At 39.2% G+C, this 27022-nt stretch overlaps 1 protein-coding gene, 1 long non-coding RNA gene and 1 other non-coding gene across 8 annotated transcripts in view; 1 reads left to right on the forward strand and 2 right to left on the reverse strand.

Annotated features, from left to right (window-relative positions):
* DLGAP1 (DLG associated protein 1) overlaps positions 1 to 27022 on the reverse strand; it is an 833306-nt gene that overhangs the window by 490133 nt on the left and 316151 nt on the right. The gene's annotated exons all lie outside the window — the stretch shown is intronic.
* The window catches only part of LOC125961299 (uncharacterized), a 196062-nt gene that overhangs the window by 90283 nt on the left and 78757 nt on the right, over positions 1 to 27022 (forward strand). The gene's annotated exons all lie outside the window — the stretch shown is intronic.
* Positions 7083 to 7155, reverse strand: TRNAC-GCA (transfer RNA cysteine (anticodon GCA)). The gene has a single exon. It is a non-coding gene; the product is annotated as a tRNA-Cys (tRNA).

Genomic DNA, 27022 nt, shown 5'->3' on the forward strand with positions numbered 1-27022 from the left:
AAAAAAAGGAACTGCTGACTCCTTGCTCTCTTTCAATAATTCCTGATCATTGGCTTTCAATGTTCAGAACTATCCACATTTTGAGTTTCTAGGAAATAGAGATCAGATCGTAGCAAAGGCTACATCATTTTAAAAAACATTTTTGTTGTCATAATCTTATCACCACATTTCCCTCCTACCGTTTAATTAATATAAGGTGACGTTTCGGTAGTGTTTGGCCTCACTTGTGCGTCAGGCCACAAACTTGAGTTTGGTAACTATTTTAGTCCATTTGAATCAGATGTCTCAAGACATACACTACCCTGAGGAAAACACGCTGGTCAATGACTTGATCCAAGTCAAGAACTGACTTGTTCTGTGGTGGGTGCATCTGCTCCCCACCTATCAAATGGCTTCTCCCATTACACTGCTGAGGTTTAAGGAGGAACAAAAGCTTCTGTTTGAATTAGAAGGAAACTGTCCGACCCAACTATGCCATGTTCATCTGAATAGATTAGAAAAACAAATAAAAGGTGAAAACTGTGTATGGAGTCATACCAAAGAGTACGTACACACGCTGATCAGCGATTTTCAAGAAATACGTTAGTTCTTGAAGAAAAGTAATTGCTCAGATTAGGAGGAAGAATGGAAACACTAATCTAAGCCATCAAAGCCCATCCTTGACATTTTAAAGAAATTCATTTTAATGAAATTCAGATCCGGCTTTTTATACTTATCTTGTACCATATTGATTCTAAATCCCGTGGAGTTTTTCACAGCATGACAAAGCATGAAGCGTGCAGTTGGCCAAATCTTTTTTTGGTCAGAAGTAGCATTTATCTTGAGTCCTGTCAGTCAAGCAATGCCCACTCACCCATGCAGTGTAATAATCTGAGCCAGATTTAGGAGGGATTTTCATAATTTTGTTCTTTTCTTCCCTTAATAGGCAAACAAATCCTGGAGTGTAGGGGGACAGATAGAAACTGGAAATTATGACCTAATAAATCTGTAGTCTCTGCTGGTTCAATCCCATACCAAACCAGGGGAGAGCATGGGGAAAATTTTGACTGTTAATTGCCAAGAATTATGGAAAATCTGAATATTAGTTGCCCAGGTAGAAGCAGCAACAAAATGCCTTGAGATTGAACAAGAGCTGACATTTGTCACTGTCTCTAGAACAACACGCTGCTCAGAGTAAGGCACAGTGTAGAACCTGGTAACTACTTCTCTGCACAGTTCTGTACAATGCTTTTACCCTTTGCAAACCATTAGTCTGCACGTAACCTTTCATCTCGTATCAGAATTAAAAACTTGATACCCGTGGGGATAGGTGATCGTGACGCACAGATGGCAGCCAATGCCTGGGATCCGTCTAGCTGTGTGTCGCTGTGCTCACTCGTGTTGCCCTCATGCCAACTCAGTTCTGCCCCAATTCCAAAGTCACTCTTGGCTGGGTGGCTTTGGGTCTCCTCCTCCTATTTGGCCAACACACTCGCTCATGCTGACGGTCACATCTGTGCTCCTGAAACGATTCCCCCTGGTCCAGCCTCCCATTATTTCCCTGTTCTTAAAATGATGGTCTTGCTTGGCCCAAATCTGATCCCCCTCTGGGCTTTAATTCCTAAGCCTGAGATTTTTGTCCCAGGCCCCTTATGGAATTCCTTTTTTTTTTTGGGTAAACTGATAAACATTCCAACTCCATTCTTGGAGCTAAGACATCTACCTTAGACCCACTGATTTCTGCTAACCTATGACCTGACTGCCTAGCTCTTGTCACTCTCTGTCTTCAACATGCTACCCAAGAACAGACTCCCCAGATGTGGTCTGCCAGGTGGGCCATGCTACTGAGTTCCAGGCCTGTACTCTTTTAGGATATCCCATTGTAATCATGGGTTTGGAATAGGTTTTGACTTTTCCCCCTGACGGTAGTGCTAATTGCCTGAGATCATCCATCCATCCATTTGTTTCATTCTTACCTATTAAGGGCTTACTTTATGCCAGACCCTATGCTAACTGCTGGAGAAACAACGCTTCCTAAGACAGACATTATCCCTGCTCTAGCAGGAGAGACAGATAATTAAACAATTGTAATACAGTGTGATAAGTGGTTCTCCACTCATTTTCCTGAGTAGGTAGGGTCAATGCCAAGTTCCCAAATGCTCTCTATTGCCCTGTGAGCACAAAGTTATATCTTGTTGAGGCCAAACAGGCTAATATTTTCAGTTCTCTTATTGAGAGGTTTAGGGGGGAAATAATTTCAAGTCAGGAGAGCAAGCATTAATATTATATGCATATTTAGATAAGAACCCCCTAGATTTGCATGGAGTTTTACAATATGCAAATCCTTTTGTTTACAGATCTTATTCGATCTTCAGAGCACACCTGTGAGGTACAGGCAGGGTAGGCATTATTTTCGTCCTCATTTTATAGAAAAGAAACTAAGGTTCCTAGAAGGTAAAATAGCTTTGATAAAGTTTAGAGCGGAAGCTAAAACAAGATTTAATATTGCTAACATGAAATTCTATCCATTTTTAAAATAATTCAGTAGAAACTTGTACAGTTTCTAAAATCTTAGTAATGGCACTTTGAGGTATTACCATCTATATTTTTAAACAGGTTAATGCTCACAGGATAGCCTTGCATGTCGCCTGTTCTGGAAAGGTGAGGAGCTCTAAAGTATTGATCTATCCTCCAGTAAATGTTTATTACTTCAATCTGTGAACCCAAGTGGGGAGGTGGGAAGATGCAATAACTTGTCGTTGAAAGATGTGAGATCATCACCACACACTCACAGAAACAGCAGGGAGCTCTTGAGACGTTTTCCAAAGAACACTTGGAGATGTTGATTTAGGCTGAAGCTGTATTGTGGCATCTTCCTCTCCATCACCCCTATTGGTGAAGACACACCTTTTACCACCTGTTGCCATATTTAGAGTCAGCAGAGTGTATCGTTATATGTTGCCTGCTGCTTCTTTTCCATTGTTTCCCCTTCACATACCAATATTCATTTCTCCAAACAGCCTGCATTCTTGAAACTTCAGTTAAAAAAGTTTCCTTTCAGCGTCAGCCTCCTCAATCCACAAGAGTCAGCAAAAATGTTAAGATGCCAAGCTACTAGGCAAAAATCAAAGGTGTTCCACACCATCATATTTCGGCTAATCCATTCTTTTGTGTATTTTATTTCTGGAATGATGGTAAAAGTCTGGCAGTTGACATCACATAGTTGAAATATCGTTAAAATATGAAATTTTAAATTTTTATGTGGAATCTGTATCTGCAGATAAAACTTCAAGTGATTTTATGATGTCATGATTACTTTGAAGAGTATTACAGAAATTTTAAAAGTCGTTTTATAACTCTTGAATTCTCTTAAGCAGAGAGCAACCTGACAACTATTGGGGTGAGGTCAAAGGGAAGTGTGATTGCCACCCTCTTACTTCTATGCCATTTGCCTCAGGTGATTTTTGTCACTTGGTTTTGCAGAATGGAGAACATTCCCTTGATGGTTCTCACTTGCTCTCTGATCCTTCAGGTATGAATATCCATTCTCTGAAGAGTTTCTGAGTGGTACTATCAAGAAATTGTCCCCATGAGAGATACCAAACTGACGGGGGTGGGGGGACCCAAATCTCTAATGATGTGGGTTATTTTAAAATTAATTTTTTTTTCTCAAGGCATGTAATCGAAAGCCTCCTCAGGATGGCAAAGTAAGCCACTGATCTGTCTTTGAAGAGCGCATAGTTCTTCCACATTGAAAAGAATCCCTATTCTATATGGATTAGATTAGTTCATAGAACAGCTTCATGAAAATAACTATAGAAAATCAACAAGTATAAATCATAACTATACAATAATATAGAGAAACAAAAGAGATATATCATTCCTTTAGGAAGAGAAGCAAACACTGGTTCAAACATTAGCATAAATTTAATGAAATGAAAATTCCCTGTAACTTTACTCTGTTTTCTCAACTATTACACTAAAAGTGTAAGAAGACCCAAACACACCCAAAATGATGACGCTAGATGATAATCTGAGTTGAGATTGTTCCGATTTGGTAACATTTAAAATTTAGCTCAAGTTTCAGCCACAATATCACAGCCTTCATAATATCCCTTCCTTAATAACATTTGACTCAAAGAAAATGAACAGGTATGTTCATTATTTGAGCACCATCTTTGGAGATGCATTCTCTTAGAGTGGTTAAAAGAAAATTCTCTTTTTATATTTACGAAGCAGGCACCAAAACCTTGAATCAAACTGAGATCACATTTTACGATTTAAACACTCTTTCAATAAGTATTTCTCCTGCAACATTATATTATGGGGTTTGGGAACAGAAAGTTGATAGGATATTTTCTGTTCTTAAGGAGTTTTTAGTGGGAAGCGGTATGTGCCAGCATATGTTCTGACAGCAAATAATTCTAAACATCCCAGTGACAACAGAACGCAAGCTTATTTCTGGCTCACATGATATGACCAGAGAAGTTGCCGGGGGGCTCTGGTTACTGCAGTCACTGAGGGCACAGGCTCACAAAGGTTTCATCTGGACGTAGCTTTCTGAGTTCACCAGAGCAGTGGGAAGAGACTGGGGGCTGCACACTGGCTCCTGAAGTTTCTTCTCAGCAGTGACATGGCATCTCTGTTCATAATTTTGGCCAAAGCAAGTCCTATAGTCACACCTAACTTTAAAGAGGACATTTGTGACTCTACCATGTGCTCAGAAGAGTCAGTGGTATCTGACAACCAGCACTAATGTTCCAGCAGAACGATGAGACACAACCAGAATGTGTGGGCCACTCCCGTGTCCCTCATGCCATCAGAGAGTCCAGTGAAATGGGCCATCTCAAAGTTTTAAGAAAAACATCAGAATGCCCTGATTCGCTTAGAATTACATTGTCATAAAGAGGAGAGGTGGGGAGTACAGATGGATGCATCACCTTCACCCCATGTTACCAGGGCTGATTCTCTAAATGTCAGTCAGAGATTGAGACAGGCTGGGACCTGGGACCCTTTCCTGCAGTGCTTGCACCTGGACAAACGTCCTCTGGAGCAACAAAATGCAAAGAAACTATAAGGGACTAAAAATAACTGAGCGCGTGTGCAGCTGGAGCAAATTCTGGACAACAAGATACAAAAAGACCAAAACAAAACAAAAAAACCCCAACTGCCACTTCTGAGCCGGGAGCAAAAACAGGGTACTGCACATGCCCCCTGAACTCAACACCACCAAAGGGGTGGGCAGACTACCTAAGCCACGCGTCCGATCTGACCCCTGGACACAGCCCCACACTCACTCCATATAAGGAACCAGCCCACCCCCAATCGGCGAGCGAGCAAGGGAACCTGTTACTTGTTTTCGCTCCCTCCTGTGGCTGCAGGAGCCCCAGTAAAGCTTTGCCTGAATTTCTTCACTGGCCTCTTATCAATTTCTATTGATTGGAGAAGGTCAAGAACCCTGGGCAGTATCAAGATGATGACTCTCACAGAGGAGGACTGTGCTCTGATAAAGGTGTGTAAATACAGGGAAGATGGAAAAACAGAGGGTTGTCTTCACATTAAAGATAGATACATAGTCACACGGTATGGTGATCTGGGTCTGCTCTGAAGCAGAGGCCAAAGATGAGATTAACTGTGCAAGAGATTTATGGAAGAGGGAGCTAAAAATGGTGGGGAGGGTGTGTGGACTTCAAAGTAGGCCTGATGACTGAGGAAGGACAGAGGAAAGGGAGGAGGGGTCTTAGAGTGCAACGCATTTCTAAGAAAGGTTTGGGCAGGCTGATGGGAGGTCCACAAGCCAAAGCCACTCGCAGGAGGGTCCTCCCCTGTTCACTGGTTGGGCCTCTCTTCATGGTCCTGATGTGCTTAGTCACTGGCTGAAAGTGGCACAGGGGAAATAGGACTTGGCACAGCTGTGGTGGGAGAGCCAAGGTAGAGAGCTGGGCCCTCAGACAATGACACACCTACAGTAAGAGATGTTGTAAAAGGGAAGAACAAATCTGACTTCATACTGGATCTGTTTCTTTTCCTTTAACCTTTGTATTCTATTGCTTTTGCAACAAAAATGTTGCCTATAGCCCGAAATATACAGAACAGCCCATTCTTAAGGCTCTGACCTTTAAAGGTATAACACTTTTCCCTTCATATAGAGATAAAAAGTTGCAGAACAGAGAATAACATTTGTCTTGTTGGAGGTTTACAGGAATGTCATGACCTGACCTATGTGCACAGCTGCAAGAACAAAGGATTCTGATACCAAGAAGTCTGAAACAACCAACCACACCTCCTCCCCTTTTAGTATAAAAGAAGCCTGAATTCTAACTCGGGTAAGATGGTTCTTTGGGACACTAGTCCACCATCTTCTTGGTCTGCTGGCTTTCCAAATAAAGTTGCTATTCCTTGTCCCAACAACTTGTCTCTCCATTTATTGACCTGTCATGTGGTGACCAGTACAAGCTTGGACTCAGTAACAACGTGAATGGTGTGTTTTTTAAGGCCACCACACTTGGTGCTCAGAGCTTGTCAATTCCAATATTAACACTGGTCTTACTTGGAGAGTACAAAGGAAGTTAACAACTGGTGCACTAATAAGCAAACTTTAGAGGTTAAGGAATGTTAATTCATCATTGAAACCAAAGCACTGTCATCTGGGACTGCAAGCTGAGTCCTTGTGTTGTCAGGATGCCCATAAACTTGGCTAAGGCAACCCTGCATAAGAGGAAAGTTGCCTTTATTTATCTGAATATATAAGATGCAGAAGAGAGAGGATTCTGTATTTAATTTCAAATACAAACCATTTCTCATTTAATTTCACCCACCTGAAACACCCTTATGGATCTAACAACTATCCAGTCTTCTAAGGTCTAGCATCAGCACTCCAAAGCCCTGTTGCCCTTGATCTGATATTCTATAGGACTGATATTCTACAGAGATTTTCTATACCACAATCTAGTCCTTAGGTTCTACCTTGGTTTTCTCACTAACTAATTCTCATTTGGATTAAAAGGATAATATCTTTTTTTTTTTTAATGAGCATCGCTTTAGCTTTTATTTTATGCATTTTAAAAAATTTTTTGGCTGTGCCATGGCATGAGGGATCTTAGTTCCCCAATCGGGGATCGAACCCAAGCCCTCTGCATTGCAAGCACGGAGTCTTAACCACTAGACCACCAGGGAAGTCCCCAAAGGATAGCATCTTTCTATCCTTTTTTTTAAATTTGAGTATAGTTGCTTCACAATGTTGTGCTATTTTCTACTGTACAGCAAAGCGAATCAGTTATATGTATACATATATCCTCACTTTTCTGGATTACACGATAGTATCTGTCATATCTTACACTTTCCAATCAGCTTTTATAATAAAACTATGATATGTTAATACATAATATAAATAATGCATATGTTAATATATACATAAATAAGCATACCTTCCATCCCCACATAAACATATTCCTCTTCTGATTTTTCCTATTTTGCATTTATCACTATCTGACATACTGTATATATTTACTCTCTTTTAATTTAATTGTTGTAAATGATTAAATGTAATCAATGTAATACAGACTGCAGGAGGGCAGGATTAGTTGTCTGTTTACTGCCAGATCTCTAGGCTTGTAATTGTTTCACTTAATAGGTTTTCAGTACATATTAACTGAATGAGTGAATTATATACTTTGTGTTTTGGTATAAATTTTAAATCAGGTATATTAATGTTATGCTGTGCCTGGCTGTGTTACACGCCCCCGTACAACGGATGATGAATATTAAACAGGTAACATCGGTTCTGTGTAGACGTTCAGCGTCGTGGAGCAAAGACTCCAAATCTATTATACTGTATGTATAATACATAGTGAGAGATGTTATGTGTTTTTATATATGTTTACATTTTGAAGCTGTAACTTTAATCTTCTGATTTCCAGATATTTGAAATATCAACAATAACGTGGACTGATTTCGATGTTTAGGTTATTTGCAGGTACGGATAAACATGAGGCACAAACATGTATTTCTTAAACATATAGGAGAAAATATACTCTACAATATACATTGTAGCCTAAGAATGGTTTTATTTTGTAGCGACTGTGTCATAAATAATAATGGAAATGAAGAGGAATCATTTAGGGAAACAAAGAGCCTGAACAGAGGGAAGTAGATGAGCTGGTCTTTGATCTCTACTGCCATCTGCTGTGTGTTGGGAAAACAGCAACAAAACGTGTCAAACGTCTAAAGCCTGAGAGCTGCGAAGGCCTTCAGAAACCATCCAAACCAACTTCTGCAGGTACAGGTGAGAAAGAGGGACGTGAGAAATTAAGTGACTTGCACATTTGTTGTCTGTCTTGTTACCAGCAGAGCAGAATGTGGAGGAAGTGCTGTTTAGTGGCAAAAAGACACGTTCTGGACTCAGATAGGCTTAGTTTAGCATTTTAGCTGCCTGGCCTTAAGCAAGTTACTTAAGACTTTCTGAGTTTTATTGTGCTTTTGGGATGAATAATATTTACACTATATGATTTATATGAGAATTAAATGTGATTTCTTTCCTGCTGACTGAAAGAGATATTTCCATACAGATAACAAGGTTTAAGCCACAAAGAAGATAAAATAATCATAAACATATAGAACAACATAGCTTCTTAAATATCTGAAGGAAAAATAATAGGCACAAGGGATCAAAAATCATGTTGGGACACTTTACTACATGTCTCCTCAGAAATCTACTTATTAAGTGATTTAAAAAAAATTTTAAAGGTGAGGACTGAAGTACTGTTTCTCAGACTTTAGTGACCACAAGAATCATCAGAAACGAGTCCTACATAAAATACTGGTGTCACTATGAGGTCGTAATCTTTATTCACATCTCTACTCAACCAAGATATACTTCTTTAGGAACCCCTGATAGTTTGCAAAGAATGTATTTTTTATCAGAGGTAACCCAAGCTAACGTGGGAGACTGACTACATGATAATTTTGGTCTATTTTAGGTATTTCAAAATTTTACTATTATAATTCTGTAACTGTGAACATCAATATTTGACTTATTAGGATTTTTAGAAAAGGGAAAATACTTACCTAAAACCTAAAGGGTAAATATAATATATACATATATACACATCTGTATGCATATTTTATATTTGAATATACATCTGTGTGTATATATATATTCATAAACCTGATTAAAATATGTCTTGAAAAAGCAAAATTATTGAGAAATCCTTGGTCTCTGTGTGAATTTTTCCTTGGGATGATTTAAATATTAACACTTTCTCATAAGGAGATAATATACACATCAAAATAATAAACTGATAAATCTTATAATTGTTTATATTTCTCCTGGTCAGTTGTCCATTTGCTATTTATTTGTTTGTTTTTTGTTTTGTTTTGCGGTACGCAGGCCTCTCACTGTTGTGGCCTCTCTCGTTGTGGAGCACAGGCTCCGGACGCGCAGGCTCAGCGGCCATGGCTCACGGACCCAGCCGCTCCGCGGCACGTGGGATCTTCCCAGACCGGGGCACGAACCCGTGTCCCCTGCATCGGCAGGCGGACTCTCAACCACTGCGCCACCAGGGAAGCCCCCATTTGCTATTTAAAATGCTTTATAATTTAATGATGTGAAATACAGCTAATCAACTCTCAGACCACCCGGCACAATGTTCATTCCCATATCTCTCAAGAAGTACACGCCAGCGTTCTTTCAGGAAAATGATGTGGCTTTCATTCTACGGCAGAATTACCTCTAATAAACAGTCCCATTACTTTAGTGATTCCTATTTCATAATGTACAACAATTACACTGTTTTGAAATCCCCGACTACAAAAAAGTTCTCCTGTGACATTGCAATATGTCCAGAAGATGGGCTTGCTTGTCTGAGCTATCTTGAAGGAGAAGGGCAAGAGACAACGAGAGCCTTCTTACTTGCAGGCTGTCATTATGATTTCTGAACTCTGTTCAAATATCCATTCATGTTACAGAGAGAATGTCAACTCTGTAATTCAAAATTCCCATTGTTCCTTAAGTATACTGCAGCCCCTACAGTTGTAGTACGAGAGAAGAGTTTTCGTCTGACTTAAGGTCATAACTTTCTCTGCCATTGAAAAGTATTTCTTTATACAGAGGATAAAGAATGTGCTCACATATGTGTGTCTCAATTTCAATTATCTCATAGTTCCTCCAGCTGCCTTATAAGAACGGAGAGCATCTGCTGTGCCTGGCTGTGTTACACGCCCCAGTACAACGGATGATGAATATTAAACAGGTGACATCAGTTCTGTGTAGACGTTCAGCGTCGTGGAGCAAAGACTCCACATCTATGTTTTTCTGTAGACTTTTTCTTTAGAACAATTCTTTTGAGCCCAGATAGTTTAGAGGCACAAAGCAAGAAGCCCTTCCTGCATTTTCAGTTGAAATCTGACACCACTGGGAAGGTGAAACTTTTTTTCATAGATTGAGATTGGCTTCTCTTAGATGTGATCTGCCCTAAATAGTCAGTGTATCAATCCTATTAGAAGTCAACGCTCTTCACCTTCATCGTCATCATCATCATTTTCATCACTATTATCCTTAGAGTTATTTATACTGTTATGAGTTACATGTAAGTGTTAATTAACTCAGTTAACCCTCTCAACCCCAAGAGGTGAGTATTATTATTACATCGTGAGTTGACCTGCGAAGAGACGAAGGCAGGGGAGTTTAAGTAAGTTGCATACGGTCAGAGTTAGAAATGCTCGAGTCAGAACTTGGGTTCTGGAGTGAGTCTGCTTGGATTCAAAATCTGGCTCCCCCAGGACAAACAGTGTGGCGGCAGGGAGGTTTCTTAACTTCCCTGAAGCTCAGTTTGCTCTTCTGTAAACACGGTGCATGATAATGGACCACGGAGGTTAAGATGGGGTGGAGAACAGGGAGACTATGAACTGTAGAAAGAGGCAAGACTGGGCTAACTGGATGGCATAAGCTCGCATTACTAGTCATCATTTTTTATATTTATGCTGTTACTTATAGATGTCTAAGCAACCCAGATCTTAATCCATAACCAAATTATACAAATAAAAGCAGGGTTTGGCAAATGCCAGTTTCTGATGCAAATTAGATTCGAAGGTAAAAATCTACATAAACCCTAGAAGACACAGCTGTTTATCCAAGAGGCAAATGGAATTAAGAGTTCACACTTTGGTAAGGAGAGAACGAAGATATTAAAATGTCCTGTCGTCCCTAACATAGCACGTTCTTCCAGAAAGAAGATGAATTCATTTTAATCCTCCAACTTCACACTTTCAAATCAGGAAAGTCACCTTCAGGCAGTACTATCTGAGGATAACGAAGGGGGAAAAAAACAAAGAAGCAAATCTAAAAATTCTGACACAAGTGTTTTAATGTATAACTCAAAGTGACCTTATTTTAATGTTAGCTGGAAACAAATAAGCAAAGCGATTCTTTACACACTTAACAAACTAAGTAGACAGAAGTTCTAGAAACTTCCTATGAGTGATTTTCTTTCAACATCAGCTGCTCAGTAAGAAATAGAAAAAAACCCCAACAAACCAACTCTGTTGACACTGGGAGGAAACATGTAGATACTAACAATCTTTCTGTTTTGAAGCTCCTTAGTCAGATGAGTCAATGAAAGTCAGATTATTTATAGCAAAGATTTTCTTAGTGCACAACTTAAACTCTGATAATTTAAACACCACAAACTACTAACCTAGTAAGACTTTCTGGAGATAAAATGGAAACAAAAAGAATGAAACAAAGTCAACGTTTTCAACCAAAAGGTATAAGGTGATGGTGAAGGTAGTGAAGAACAAATAAGTTCTTTCTAACTTACTTATGAGCTGATATCCTTATTTATAGGAATAGATTATTTTGAAGAAAATAAATGAAATTCATCTTTTCCCCACCACCAATACTTTATAAAAGATGAAATACTTACTCATCAAGAGATATGCAAAGGAAGCAAAAGCAAAAATAAACAAATGGGACCTAATCAAACTTAAAAGCTTTTACACAACAAAGGAAACCATTGATAAAATGAAAAGACAACCTACTAAATGGGAGAAAATATTTGTAAATGATATGACCGATAAGTGGTTAATATCCAACGTATATAAACAACTCAACGGTAAAAAAACAAAAACAACCCAATTAAAATATGGGCAGAAGACCTGAACAGAAAATTTTCCAAAGAAGACATACAGATGGCCAACAGGTACATGAAAAGCTGCTCAAAATCACACTGATCATCAGGGAAATGCACATCAAAACCATGAGATATCATCTCACACCATCAGAATGGCCATCATCAAAAAGATCAAAAGTAACAAATGTTGGCAAGGATGCACTCTTGGTGGGAATGTAAGTGGTGTAGCCACTGTGGAAAGAAGTATGGAGGTTTTTCAGAAAAAATAAAAATAGAACTACCATGTGACCCAGAAATTCCACTTATCCATACATCTGAAGAAAACAAAAATGCTAAGTTAAAAAGTAACATGCACCCCAATGTTCACAGCAACATTATTTACAATAGCCAAGATACGGAAGCAACGTAAGTGTCCATCAACAGATGAATGCATAAAGAAGCTATGGTGTGTGTGTGTACACAGACACACACACATATACACACACACACAGTGGAATACTACTCAGCCATAAAAAGGAATGAAATCTCCCCATTTGCAACAATATGAATGGACTTGGAGGGCATTATGCTAAGTGAAATAATCAGAAAGAGAAAGCCAAATACTGTACGATGACACTTATACGTGGAATCTGAAAATTACAACGAACTAGTGAATATGACAAAAAAGAAAGAGATTCACAGATATAGACAATGAACCAGTGGTTACCAGTGGTTACCAGTGGGGAGAGGGAAAGGGGGAAGGGGCAAGAGACGGGTAAGAGATTAAGAGGTACAGACTACTATGTATAAAACAAGTAAGCTACAAGAATATACTGTACAACACAGGGGATATAGCCAACATTTTATAGTAACTATAACTGAAGTATAACCTTTTAAAATTGTGAATCACTATGTTGTACACCTGAAACTTACATAATATTATACATCAACTGTACCTCAATTAAAAAAAAAAGAGATATGCATGCAGAAGATATGAGAATGCTTCATGTCAAATAAAGAGCTTTGAACTAGGGGCCAATAGATGCGGATTCCAGATCTAGTTCTTCTAACTGCCCAAAGTAGGATAAGTTTATTTACCTCTCTGTGCATCAGCGACTTTTTTTTGGATCACATTATTGGATGGACATATTATTTACGAGGTTCTTTCTACTCCTAATACTCTAGTTAGACACACCGCTTAATTATATGGTATCTCAGGGGTTGAAGGGCTTCAGCAAGCTTCTCTCACTTAAATTTTCATAAAAATGGCGGAAGGGAGGGAGAATCTGCTTCACAGTTTTCGGAAAACCTAACAGCAAGAAACTAATAGCAAGAAATCTTCGAATGTTTTAATATGATTGCTCATTCTAGACTTCTGAGCTATGACTGGGTCAACCTTTCTTTACCGTGTGAAAAGAAATAACTAGGAAAGAAATGAAAATACTTCCTTTTCCTTCCTTTCTTAACACATATCACAAACTAAAAACCATTCAACCAAGTGGAACAGAAAATGACCTGAATCTCAAATCACTAGAAAAAATTTTAGCAACTACGCTCTATTTTCTGTTCCAGTCCAAGTGGAACAGAAAATGACCTGAATCTCAAATCACTAGAAAAAATTGTAGCAGCCCCACTCCATCTGAATGCACCCATAGTTTTTTATGGCTACAATGAGATCGGAAAAATGGGACTGGGCTCCCAATTCCTTTGACTATTTCAGTCGCAGGTACACTGTTCCCAAAATATAGATAAATCGTGAGTGACAACAATCTCACTGAACAAAATCAGAGACAGCTTGTTTTGTCTGGCATGACTGGTCTGGGAAATGACGGCAAGCACAGAATGCTATTCATTCTAGAACTAGAACTCTAGAACTAGAACTAGAACTCTAGAACGTAAGTATTAATAACAACATTAAGTAAGACAATAACAGATTCAATGTGGATATTTCTTTCCAGCAGCAATGAGCCAAACACTACTTCTCATCATCACAAACAACTTGTTCAGTTGTATTTAAATGCAACCTGAGTTTGCAATGCTTTACAGGAGACATGCTGATTATCCAGAAAAGAATGTAAAGATAAGAAAAAAAATCAGAATCTGTTGTCTGTAATCTAAGAATGGAGCTTATTGTCAGATCTGGACCTGAGATAGGAGATAGCAGGGCCCCAGGCTGAGCAGCTGGTACTTCAAGACAAAGACAATGGCAGGAGCAGGGCTCTGCTTGAGTAGAAGATAAGGAGACCTCCCAGACCACACATGCACAGAAAAGATCCTCACGGGTCAGGGAAGGGAGGGGTCGCCAGCCCCTAATACGTCCCGCCAACCTCCCAGAAACCCTCGTACTGGAATCCATCGTGGCTAAAAGGTGTGCGTGCACATCAGGAAGGGCCCTGAGTCGGACCAGATGTGGGCAACAAGCAAGATGATTGGCCAGAGGGAACCTGGAGAACCGCCCCCATATAAGCAATTGAAGCCATTCCAAAAGCATGCAGCTCACTCCAAGCCTGCCCGCGTGTTCTTCCACACATACTTTGCTTCTCAAAAACGCTTTCCCTGTTTCACTACCTCCACCTCTTCGCTGAATTCTTTCTTCAAAGACGACAAGGACCGAGGTCCTGTTTCAAGCCCGCTGGCCCTCATAGTCTAGGGGTTAGGATTCAGTGCTCTCACTGCCACCGCTTGGGTTCAATTCCTGGTCAGGGAAATACGATCCTGCTTCAAGTTGCTGCACCCCATGCCCACACCCCCCAAGATCAGACCCACGAGAGCTCTGGGGGTCCTTCCAGAGTTAACTCTCACATCTCACCTTATGTCATCTCTTTCTTCTCCCTCCTCCTCCTGCTGCTCCTTCCCCATCACCACCGCCAATGCTAGTACATCCCTGAGACTCTTGTTTTCTGACGGCTCTCTCCTCTCCAGCGTGCCGTGAGCTGTTTCACTTTTTTAGTTCTCAGCTCAGTTTCCCCCACATACGCTGTTTTTCTTGTCTTGTTAGCATGACACCATATATCTTATTTTTTAGAAATTATGTGTAATGGAGAGAGCTCACTACACGTGGTCCATTTGACTGGATCTCACATAAAGTTTCTAGAACTGAAAGTTAACAAAGGTCTGATAAGAGCCTCATCTACCTCATCCATCTACCTTGTAAGTGTTGAAACTGTATTTTCATGCATGGGCTTGACTTAAAATGAGGAATTAACCCAATGAAGGAGAGAAAAACAAAACAAAATACCCTAATGTGAAAGAGCTAAGTTTTGGAAAATGAAGGTTTGCATGTTGTATCTGGAGGCATCATCACTAATGCTTTTGCCTTGATAGAAATACGTTGCCCTCTGCACTTCCATTAAGTTGTCCGCCCATTTTCTGTCTCCCACACACCCTGTTTTCTTTCTTTTTTCATCTTGTTTACCACTATTTGTTATTCTATAATAAGTGCCTGTTTGCTGGATGTTTGTTTCCTTTACAGACTGAAGGAGGCCACAAGGGCAGGAAATGATTCTGCTCAGAATAGGTCTCCAATAGATTCTGGTTCAATTAATTTCATGCTATGCTATCCAAAGGGTCATGGTTAAAGAATCGGATTTTGTCCTTTGATTATTTTATCTTCTAAATGCGTTTAATTAATGCAAAAATGTTAAGGAAACGGATTAAATAAATCGGTTAAATATCCAATGATTTTTTTAAAACGACATTCATTTTATAGGCATTCAACTCTAAGTAGAGAGGAGCCATGTTTGAAATCAACATTCCCACTGGCGTTTAACTTCCTAAATCTTAAAGATGATGCTAGGAAAAGTAAGCTACTTAGAAGTTTAAAGGTGCCAAAGCACTTATGTACATTTAAACTATTAGGTCATTTCTGCATTTAGGCATTCTGTAAAAGTAAGCATTTGGTACTCAAGAGCTCTGAACCACAGAAGTGACAAGTCCACCTAATAGGAATTTAAACAGGCCATGTAAACCGTCAGATGCCAACACTCACGGTAGAATATGGACTAGACATTGAGGGCAATGGTCTGACTGCTGTGAAAAATGTCACGAAGTTTTCAATGTTAGGGGTTTTCCTATTCATTGAAAAAACCAGATACTTCCCTAGGTGCCTTTTTAGTTTTCAAAGTTTAAGGTAAACCAGATCTTTCCTCAGGGAAGTAAGTTACTTAAGGCTTAAGGGACTTGACAGAGTTACAATGGAATCTAATATCGTCACATATATGCTTCTAGAGAGGCTATTCCGTGTAACTAATAAATCGACACTGAAATATTAGAAGGTTAAAGCACCTACAATCGAGAACTGAGGGAAGCAGGGCCAGCATGAGATCAGCTGATGTGACTCATAAAACTCTACAGGACACATATTCAAAGTTCCACCCACTTATATTTAAAAGAAGTCATAGAATAGCTGGCCCAGTTAAAGACAAGTGGCCGTAAAGGACACTCAGGATCTCCGGGGAGGGACATAACTCCCCTTGACAACTCCAGTGAAACCAGAGTTGACAACCTCCAGTGCAGCTTAAAGTGTAAATATGGAGTGAAGCAGTAGATGTTTCAGACACTGGATCTGATTGAATCCTCAAGATCTCCATTTTGCAGATGAAAAAACTGGCGCACAAAGAGGTTATATAAACGTACATGGTAGCATGAGTGCCACAAAATTACAAAACACCAACAGTCTTTGTCATTTACTTTGAAGTCACTTCACCTAACCTTGAAACCTAATACTCAGTAATGTTTCTTGGGTGGAAAAACGGAGGGTTTGAGCGAGGAAGGTGAAGATATGAACATAGAAATAGATTTGTGTTTCCTTAAAACCTGAGCATTCTTAGGTAACACAGTTTGCCACGTCCAGACTTATGCCCTGTGATTTAGTCCCCATGTGGACCAGTTAGCAGTTCTCTATTTTCTGGCCACAGATCAGATTCCTAAACTTTGACTGTTTTACAGACACGTTCTCCTGTTCATAAAGCTTAGGTGATGAGAGTGTGGTTTGATGATTAAGAGACCATCGTTATTGCTGGAAGACGCCACATACGGACAAGGGCCAGTTAGAAGCATCCATTTCCCATGTAAATTCAAGGCAAAGGAAGGTGGATGGGGCAGGGTTGAGCTCTGAGCCCCATGAGGTATATGCTCACCATCCGTCCTCCATCAGCTTGTGGAGAGAAGGGAACTAGGAAAGAGCTGGTGGGAGGGGGTGTGTTGGAATTCTTCCCATGGATGTGAGCCAAGGGGCCACCTTCAGTTTTCATTTTTATTCCAGATCCAGGATTTAGTACTTGGTTCAGGTGAAAAAGATATCTTGCGTACACAGTAGAGTCATAGGAACAGAGGTAGATCTCCTGACCAGGGGAGAGAAAACAAGTAAAAAGAAACCTGTGCTTCTGATCTTTACACATTGGAGACCTTACAAAATGCTCATCTATTTCCACGTGAATATGAGGTTAATGGAGTCTGTCCAACTTCAATGTGCGTAAGAATCACTAGCCTGTTAACGATAAGATTTCAGAGACACAATGCCAGAGTCTCCGATTCAGTAAATCCAGAGAGAAGCCAAGAATCTGTAATTTAAACAATTTCCCTCTAGTGAAACTTACACACTCTTGGAGAAAACAGTGGCCCGAACCACCCATTAACTAGCAGATGTACCTCTGAAAATGAATTTGCCATGGTTTAATTCAGGATATTAAAGTCTTTGTTCATCGAATTCTTCTCAGTTAAGAATGTTCAGAAATAAGTCAACAATAAAATTGGTATTATAAGCTGCCTGGGAGCCATTTCTTCTCCTTTTGCTGGGTAATTTCCATGTTTAAAGAAAATTTCAAGTTCGAGTTTGTTCTATTAAAAAGGCTTTATGACATTTATTCAAAGAGTCACACTCCTATTTACCAAGAATGTGAAGTGAGGGAACAATCGATTCGAAGTTCTTCTTTATGCCCCAAATTAGACCCTGTGCAGTGCTTTCCTCTGTACTATTTGCTCTTGAGGAACGAGGATTTAATTTTAAACCCTATTTCACTGCGCCACACCGTTGCTCGTCATGAAATACCTTGTTTTTGATAATGGGAGCTACCCGAAGTCCAAGATAAATTAAGGAAATAAACAGGAATTTTCTAGATGGTTGTTTGCCTCTGCAGGAAGGGAGGAGTGTAATTTCCATAAGCACCAGGTAGCAAACCAGATGGTGTCGCGTGGACCAACCCTTCCCTTTCTACTTTTTGTAAATGTTCACTTCTCTGACTCTACAAAGCCCCAGCTTGCCCCCCACTCCCTACCACCACATCCTCCCTTCAAAATGACCAGTCGCCTTGGTACAAAGTGAGTTAGAGTTTGGTTCCCACTGGATTCTTGTCCCTGTTACAATAGCGTATTACTGAATAAAATCTGTCCCTACCACTAGCCTCTGGCTTTGTTTGACACCAGGCACTGCACCAGATCTTTTACCCTCTAAAGACCCCTTCAGAGGGCCTCCATTTTTGCAGAAGGGGGAAATGAGGCTCTGACAGGTATAGCTGGTGTCAGAACAAGATGCCAACGGAGACCTTCTTCCCTCCCGAGTGCGTACTCTCTTCGGGGCTGGCTTCATTGCATGGGCAACTTGCACGGGTGCACGGGACCCCATGCGTGGAAGTGTCCCCTGCTTGGTCTAATGCTCTGCTGTAGCTGCCTTGAAATGCTTAATAACTTTTGAACACAGGGCTCTATATTTTCATTTTGCACTCGGCCCTGTAAATTATGTAGCTCACTTCATTTCCAGGGCCTGCTTCAGCCCAGAAATCCCCCAAACATTTCAAACTCAAAGCTAGAAATTCTGATGAAGTTCTACTAAGAAGGAATAAATGTACATATGATCCCCACTATAAATGAGGGGCAGGGTAGGAAGCTGCTCAGGGCAGAAACGCCTGCAACAGTCCACGTAAGTGTTGGTAAGGATTTATCACAAATAAAGATTTGATCTCCTGATAAATTCTGCTGTTTAAGTTTCTGGCCAAATGACTTAGTTCTAATTTTATTTTGTTTCGTAATATTGGCTTTTAACATCTTCTGGTTACAATAGGGACAGAGCATTCCTACTAGGAGCTCATCTTTCTCTAAAAACAATGTACCTTTTTTTGATAATAAAAGTAATGTATGTTTCTTGTGGAAAATATGAAGAAGAAAAAGAATCACCCGTAGTCAGCTAAGTGGAGAAAATATTTTGTTACATATCATTTTTTCTTAGGAATTGATATGCGTCTAGGTACACATTTTTATTTTTACTCATGTCTGCCTATTGATCAGTCAACTAAGGGCTTGATCTATCATCTATCTACCTGGAATCACAGAATTTATGGTTTCAATTTGAATCCTGTGGTTTTCTTTTTTCATTTAATCTATTCTAAGGATTTCCCTTATAGGGAAAAAGGCTTCTTTACAAGAACCTGTTTAACAATCTATTGTTAAAAATTAGATTTGTTCTCTTTCTTTTTGTTTTTGCGGTACGCGGGCCTCCCACCGCCGCGGCCTCTCCCGCCGAGGAGCAGAGGCCCCAGACGCGCAGGCTCAGCGGCCATGGCTCACGGGCCCAGCCGCTCCGTGGCACGCAGGATCCTCCCGGACCGGGGCACGAACCCGCGTCCCCCGCATCGGCAGGCGGACTCCCAACCACTGCGCCACCAGGGAAGCCCTGTTCTCTTTCTTTTTAAAAGTTGTTTTTATAATTGGCTCTGAATGCAAGGAGCAGGTATCAATTACATTCAGGATGGTTAACGGAGAACACGTTGCATACTCAAAACTGCAGATTATAAGTCTATGAATCAGGAGGGTTTTCTGTACTTACAGGACATAAATTTAGAACAGATCATTCTATATTGTTCTATATATACCAGAAGAAAATTACTGAGGCAGACCAGGCTGTCTTGGTGCAAGTGAATGGCAGAATTAAATGGGTAAAGGAAAAAGGAGAGGGAAAATACTCTTTCCACAATCTATCCAAACGTCAACCTCTTTAAATCAAGAAACTAATTATTGACTGCACAGACAACTCACCAAGGCAGAAAAGAAAATGTGGAGAGTCTCGGGGTTTATGTCCCCCAAGCAGTGATTATATGCCATCAGCATCCGATTCACTTACATGTTAATTAGAGGCTTTCTTTTCATTGAAGAATCTGCTTCCTTTGTTTAATTCAGCTAAACAAGCTCAAAAAGAAGCTTGCTACTTAGGAAACCTTTATCCTCTCTTTATTTTTATTTTAATTTTAACATCTTTATTGGAGTATAATTGCTTTACAACGGTGTGTTAGTTTCTGCTTTATAACAAAGTGAATCAGCTGTGCGTATACATATATCCCCATATCTCCTCCCTCTTGCGTCTCCCTCCCATCCTCTCTTTATCGCAGGAAAAATCTTCTTTCACATTTAGGACAAGACTGTCGGTAGGACAAGACTGTCAGTTACTACTTAGCCTAGATCTAGAGTTGTCAAGTTGTATTTTTATACCTCAATTTAATAACATATGGCAGTAGCTTGAGAGCAAAACTTTCTGTCAACTTCTGTTTTACCAACTTTACAAGGTCGTGCTCCTTTGATGCAGCTTTTAAATCACAGGGCTTTGTACTGGCAGCTCACCTTGTCTGATCTCAGTCCCTGTCCCCAATGAAAACAAAATGTGTGTTTCCACTTTGAACACAGAGGGATTTCCTTAGATAACTCAGAATATAATTACCTGCTCCAGTCAAACGATCAGAAATTAAGTTCTGCACACTTCTCTGACCTGACACCTTCTTCCTTCCATGTTTCAAAGGTCTTTTTATTTTCCTTCTCTTTTGAATTCCCAATTATCTCTGTTTTGCTCACTGTGGGAACTTCTTTTCAAAGTGATTACTGACTTTGCCATCACCTTCGTTTGATTGAATAATGTGAAACTTAAGCTGGGCAGAAATGGGAAGAGAAGGTCCTCAGTTACTTGAAAGGTGTGCAGCAAAAATAGAAATGAGACTTTTCTTTTCTGATAAACAAAGAAAACAAGGGAACAGTGAACAGGCTAGAGAAGTAACATAAACTGGCCTGAAAGAGTTAATCACTCCTAGTTTTATTTTAACTGTTACTAATCTGTAGTGTCTGTGACTAGATTTGTACTTCACAAAGCTAACCTATCACTCCTTAACACTGTGTGAATTATATCCTGCACTCCCTTGTAGCATTTGCGTTTCAGAAAGAAGGTCGCGGGCCAATAACCCGGAGACAAACGGACCCAATTAGCAGGCTGCCTGTAACCCTTTTGAAATAAGGCAGGAAGAAGAATGTAAGACCTTCATTACTTTGAGCCTCATCACCTACCGTAGACCAGGGCTATATAACCTCTCTCAGTTGCCCAGGGTGGGGAGTGGGGGGGGGCACACTTCTTGAGGCACTAGCCCGCTGTGTTTTCCCCTCTGCCTGGCAGAGGAATAAAGCCATCCCTCTTTCCCTCCAAATCTCTGTCTCCGTAGTTCTGTTTGGCATTGGTGCACAGGGAGCCAAGATTTTGGGCATCAGGTGGAGACTGCAGAACGCTCAGCTCTGCTTCTCCTTGGTGGGGACTAGCTAAGCAATGGGAAAGCTTAGACCTGGGAACCAGTACAGGGGTAGTGTGTGATACCATGTGGGTGGTCGGGGAGAAGAACCTGGGGCAGCTGCTGGATCAAACTTTAGAAAAAGAGGGCTGAGAAGGCGTTCCAGAGAGCACTGGGTTTTGAAGTGTAGGCTGTCTGCCATTCACTACATCCGGTTTGAATTTAATCATTTCACAGCTTTCTCGGTCTTGGCCTCCTCAGAGCAAAGACCAAACAAGTATGAATAAAGCTGCTCTCTAAAGTGCTAACTAAAAGTGACATTCTTACTAATTAACTTAGTTAACTAAGTTAACCTACAACTTAATCCTTCAATTACTAAAAGCACTGAGTGCTATAAATTTTCCTGTAAATACTGCTTTAAACGCTTCCCAAGTTTTGATGTGTATTGCTTTCGTTTTCATCCCATTCAATATATTCTAAAATTTCCATTGTGACATTTTCTTTGACCTATGGGTTATTCAGTAGCAGGTTTTTTCTATTCCAGCTTTGAGATATAATTGACATATAATATTGTATAAGTTTAAGGTGTACTACGTGATGATTTCATGTATGTATATATTGCAAAATGATTACCACGATAAGGACAATACGACTGATTAACCCATCCATTTTCACAGTTACTTTTCATTTTTTTGGTGACACCTTTAAAGATGTACTCTCTCAGCAACTTTCACATACACAATACACCGTTGTTACCTGTAGTCACCATGCTGTACATCACATCCCCAGACCTCATTCAGCATTTAACTGGAAGTTTGTACCTTTGACCACGTTCCCTCATTCCTGCCCCCATCTCTGCTCTTGACAGTCACAAACCTACTCTGTTTCTATTAGGTCTGATAGTTAGGATTCCACATACACCTGAGATCATATAGGATTTGTCATCTCCTGTATGACTTATTTCACTTAGCGTAATAACCTCAGGGTTCATCCACGTTGCCAAAAAACGGCAATATTTCCTGTTCTTTTACAGCTGAGTAATACTCCTGTATATGTATATTCACATATATTCATAAATATTCATCTGTATTTATATATATTCATATATATATTCACATACATATATACACACACACACAATATTCCTCTTTCTATAAAAATCACTTCTTTGCCTATTCTTCCATTGGTGGACACAAGTTTTTTCCATGTCTTGGCTATTAATGAATAATGCTGCAGTGACATGGGGGGTGCAGATATCTCTTCAAGATAGTGATTTCATTTCCTTCAGATCTATACCCAGAAGTGGAACTGCTGGATCATATGGTAGTTCTATTTTTAATTTTTTAGAGACCTCCATACTGTTTTCCATAGTAGCTGCACCAATTTAATTCCTATCAAGGGTGTATCAGGGTTCCCTGTTTTCCACATCCTAGTCAACACTGGTTATCTCTCTTCTAACAGCCATTCTAACATGTGTCAGGTGATATCTCACTGTGGTTTTGATTTGCATTTCCCTGATGATGAGTAATGGTGAGCAGCTTTTCCTGTACCTGTTGGCCATTTGGAAGAATGTCTGTGCAAGTCCTTGATCCATTTTTTAAATTGGATTATTTCTTTTTATGCTACTGAACTGTATGAGTTCTTTATATATTTTGGATATTAACCCCTTATCAGATATGTGCTTTGCAAATATTTCCTCCCATTCCATAGTTTGCCTTTTTATCTTGTTGACTGTTTCTTTCCTGTGCAGAAACTTTTTAGTTTGATGCACTCCCATTGATTACTTTTGCTTCTGTTGCTTGTGCATTTGGTGTAATATTAAAAAAAATAATTCCTAAAATCAACATCAAGGAGCTTCTCACCTATATTTTCTTATAGAAGTTTTACAGTTTCAGGTCATCTGTTTAAGTTTTTAATCTGTTTTGAGTTAATTTTTGTGATTGACATAACATAGGGGTCCACTTTCATCCTTTTGCATGTGAAAATCCAGTTTTTTTGGCATTTATTAAAGAGACTTTCTTTTTCCCTTCAAATATTCTGGGATCTCTTGTCAAATATTAGTTCATCATATATGGGTTTATTTCTGGGCTCCTGATTTTGTTCCACTGGTCTGTCTGTTTTTATTCTAGTACTTTACTTTAAAAATCACTAGAGCTTTCTAATACAGTTTAAGTCAAGAACTGGGATCCCTCCAGCTTTTTTTTTTTTTTTTTTTTTCCTTCAGGATTGCTTTGGCTATTCAGGATGTTTTGTGGCTCCATGCGAACTTTAGGAATTCTTAGTTCTATCCGTAAAATTTGCCTTTGGAAACTTGATAGGGATTGGGTTGAATTTTTAAGTGGCTTTGGGCAGTATGGACATTTACAATAATAATTGCTTTGGTCCATGAACATGGGATATATTTCCATTTATTTGTACCTTCTTCAAATTCTTTTATCAGAGTCTCTCACAGTTTTCAGTGTACAGGTCTTTCACCTCCTTGGTTAAATTTATTCCTAAGTATTTAATTGTTTTTGATGTTATTATACATGAGATTATTTTATTTCTTTCTCAGACAACCTACTGTTAGTGTACAGAAACACTACTGATTTTTGTAGGTTAACTTTGTATCCTGTAACTTTACTGAATTAATTGATTCATCTAACAGGTTTTCGGTGCTTTCTTTAGGTTTTTCTATATATGCTATTGTGTCATGTGCAAACAGAGACAATTTTACATCTTCTTTTCTGACCCAAGATTTTAAATATAGTTCCCTGGGCTATACAGTAGGTCCTTGTTTATCTATTCGATCCTGTGTTTCTTAATGAGAATTTCACACTCCTCTCTCTCCACACTAATTGCCCTCCCCCCTGGGAGGAGAAGTGATTTGATTGAGAAGACAAAGCTCTTGCTTCTGTCTCTGGGACCTGCAGGGCCTGCAAGCCTGTGCCTTCAGCCCTGCTACCTCCTCCCAGGGTGAGTGTCCTGGCAAGGCTTCCCCGCTTTATAGGCGCCATCTGCCTCCCCTACCTCACACTGTTCTGCCTGTGCCCTGGCGGGTAAATTAAATTTGAGGGAAGAAAGAGAAAGCTCACACTGGCTTTATCTCCAGTGAAGGAACTGTATGTTAATTCTCCACCAGCTCATGAATTCATTTGCAACTGTTTCACAAGGAGGAAAGGCACCTGATGCGGCGGTGGTTAAAGCCTCAGTAGTTTACTTCGATAGCTGGTACAGGAAGTCTCCCTCAGTTTTCCTGCCTACTTCTTCTGCAAAAAATCTTGGTGTTTCCTGCTCATTTCCTTTTCTGGATAAATTTTCAGGTCAACTTTTCAGATCCAATGAAAACTTCTTCTGGACCTTTAATTGGGATATTAAATTTATAGAATAACTTTAGAAGAATGGGTCTCCTAAAAAAGACCTTTCCTATCCAGGAGCTTGACATATTTTTCTGTTAACTCAGGGCTTCTGTGTACTTCACAGATGCTTAACAGTTTTCTTTAGTAAGTTTTATATGTTCCTTTGTATATCTCTTCCTACATATTTCATGATACTAATTACTATGGTGAAGGAAATTTAAGAAATTTTTGTAATTGGTAAGTGGGGGTATATAGGAAACCATTTATGTTTGTTTATTGATTTCTGTTCTTGCCAACGTGACTAAATCTTTAATTCTAGTAATTAGCTCTTTATCTTTGATTTCTACATATCTGGTAATATCTTAAATAATGAAAGTTTGCTCCTCTCATCCCACTATGCTTTTGGGATTAACTGCACTGACCAGGAATTCTATCATGTTGAATAGCTGAGATACCAGGTATCCACATGTTATTCCTAACTTTTATTGATATGTAGTTAATGTCTTAGCATTGATGACAACACTTGCTACAGCAAATTAGATAAAGTATTCTCTATTCTTTGTTGGCTACTTTCTTTGAAAATCAGCAGTTGGTTTTATATTTTATTATATATCTTCAACATCCAACAACACTTTTTTTCTCTCTTAACATAGAGAAAAACATTCATGGATATTCTAAATTAAACCACCTTCGCACAGTCAATATAAACCACACTTTGTGAGCATGTTTAATTCTGTAAACTTTGTTATGTTTTAATGTATGTAGGAGTTTTGCATCTGTATTTACAAGCGAGACTGGACCACAGTTCTCCTATTTGCAGGTGTCTTCTCTCATCTAGTTTGGTATCAGAGTTTTGCTAGCCTTCTCTAATTGGCCAAGATATTTCCAATCTTTTTCTGTTATCTGAACATGGTTTTATACTAGAAATGATTTATAATATAAAAATTATTCTTTATATTATATAAATATTATAACTATGTTAACATTACATGTTATCAATACTATATTAAGGATTAATAAGAAATAATATATGGTTCATTTTTATAATATAAAAATTATCTACTTCTTTAAGGTTTGGTAGGAATAACCTATAACATTTTTTTGAATCTCATGCCTATTTTAGGGATAGATTTCTGAGTGCCTTAATTTATTCTATGATTATTGCTTTCTTGAAATTTTCTATTCTTCTACCCAATTTTGATAATGTATGCATCTTAGAAAATTGGTAATTGCATCTAGAATATTCAAATGTATACAAAGTAATTTCTTATGCTTTCTTGAGTCTGCCACCCTCCTTATCTATAGTTACATCCCTGTTCTTATTTCTCACATCATTTGTTTTTAGGGTTTCCCTGTTTCCCCTTGATCAGCCTTGCCACAGACTTGCCAGTTTTACTGGTCACTTTAAGGAACCCAGCTTGATTTATTGTTTCAACTCTAGACTTTTCTGTTTTTCTTTTCCGATAATTACTGTCTCACATGCTTTTTATTTCTGAAAAGTCTTCAAATATACTGATTTTCTGATATCATCCTGTTTTAGATTGCTCATTATGCATACTTTCTCTTTTCCTCAATCCAGAATATATACTAGAAAACAAGAATGTTAAAATAAGAGGTTGGTCTTGGTCACTCAACCAATGATCTTCCCTTCTCTATTTCAAACAAAATAGCATAAGGTACAAGTCTTTCTAGTTTTTACAATTAATCTATAACCCCTCTAATTCTACTAGGCTTAACTAATCTTTCCTTCCTCTGCATTAACTCCCAGCAAAAGAAATTATAAAACATTATCAAAATGCCTAGCACTTGACCCCATTTACTCATTCAATGAACAATGGTTGAAACACACACACACACACACACATATATCCTGGGGGGCTGGCACCGTGCTGGGTGCCAGGGACACACTGGAAAACAAAATAACATCACTGAATAAAAGGCCCTCCAGTGGCGTGGGGGAGAAGGACACACATGGTGTGTAATCCCAAGACTGTGCTTTAGCCAATGAAAGTGCTCAGCGTTCTAAAATCAAGACAAGCTCTAGGGATGGATGGTCAGGAAGCAC

The sequence above is a fragment of the Orcinus orca genome, chromosome 15, assembly GCF_937001465.1.
Source record: "Orcinus orca chromosome 15, mOrcOrc1.1, whole genome shotgun sequence".
Taxonomy (NCBI): domain Eukaryota; kingdom Metazoa; phylum Chordata; class Mammalia; order Artiodactyla; family Delphinidae; genus Orcinus; species Orcinus orca.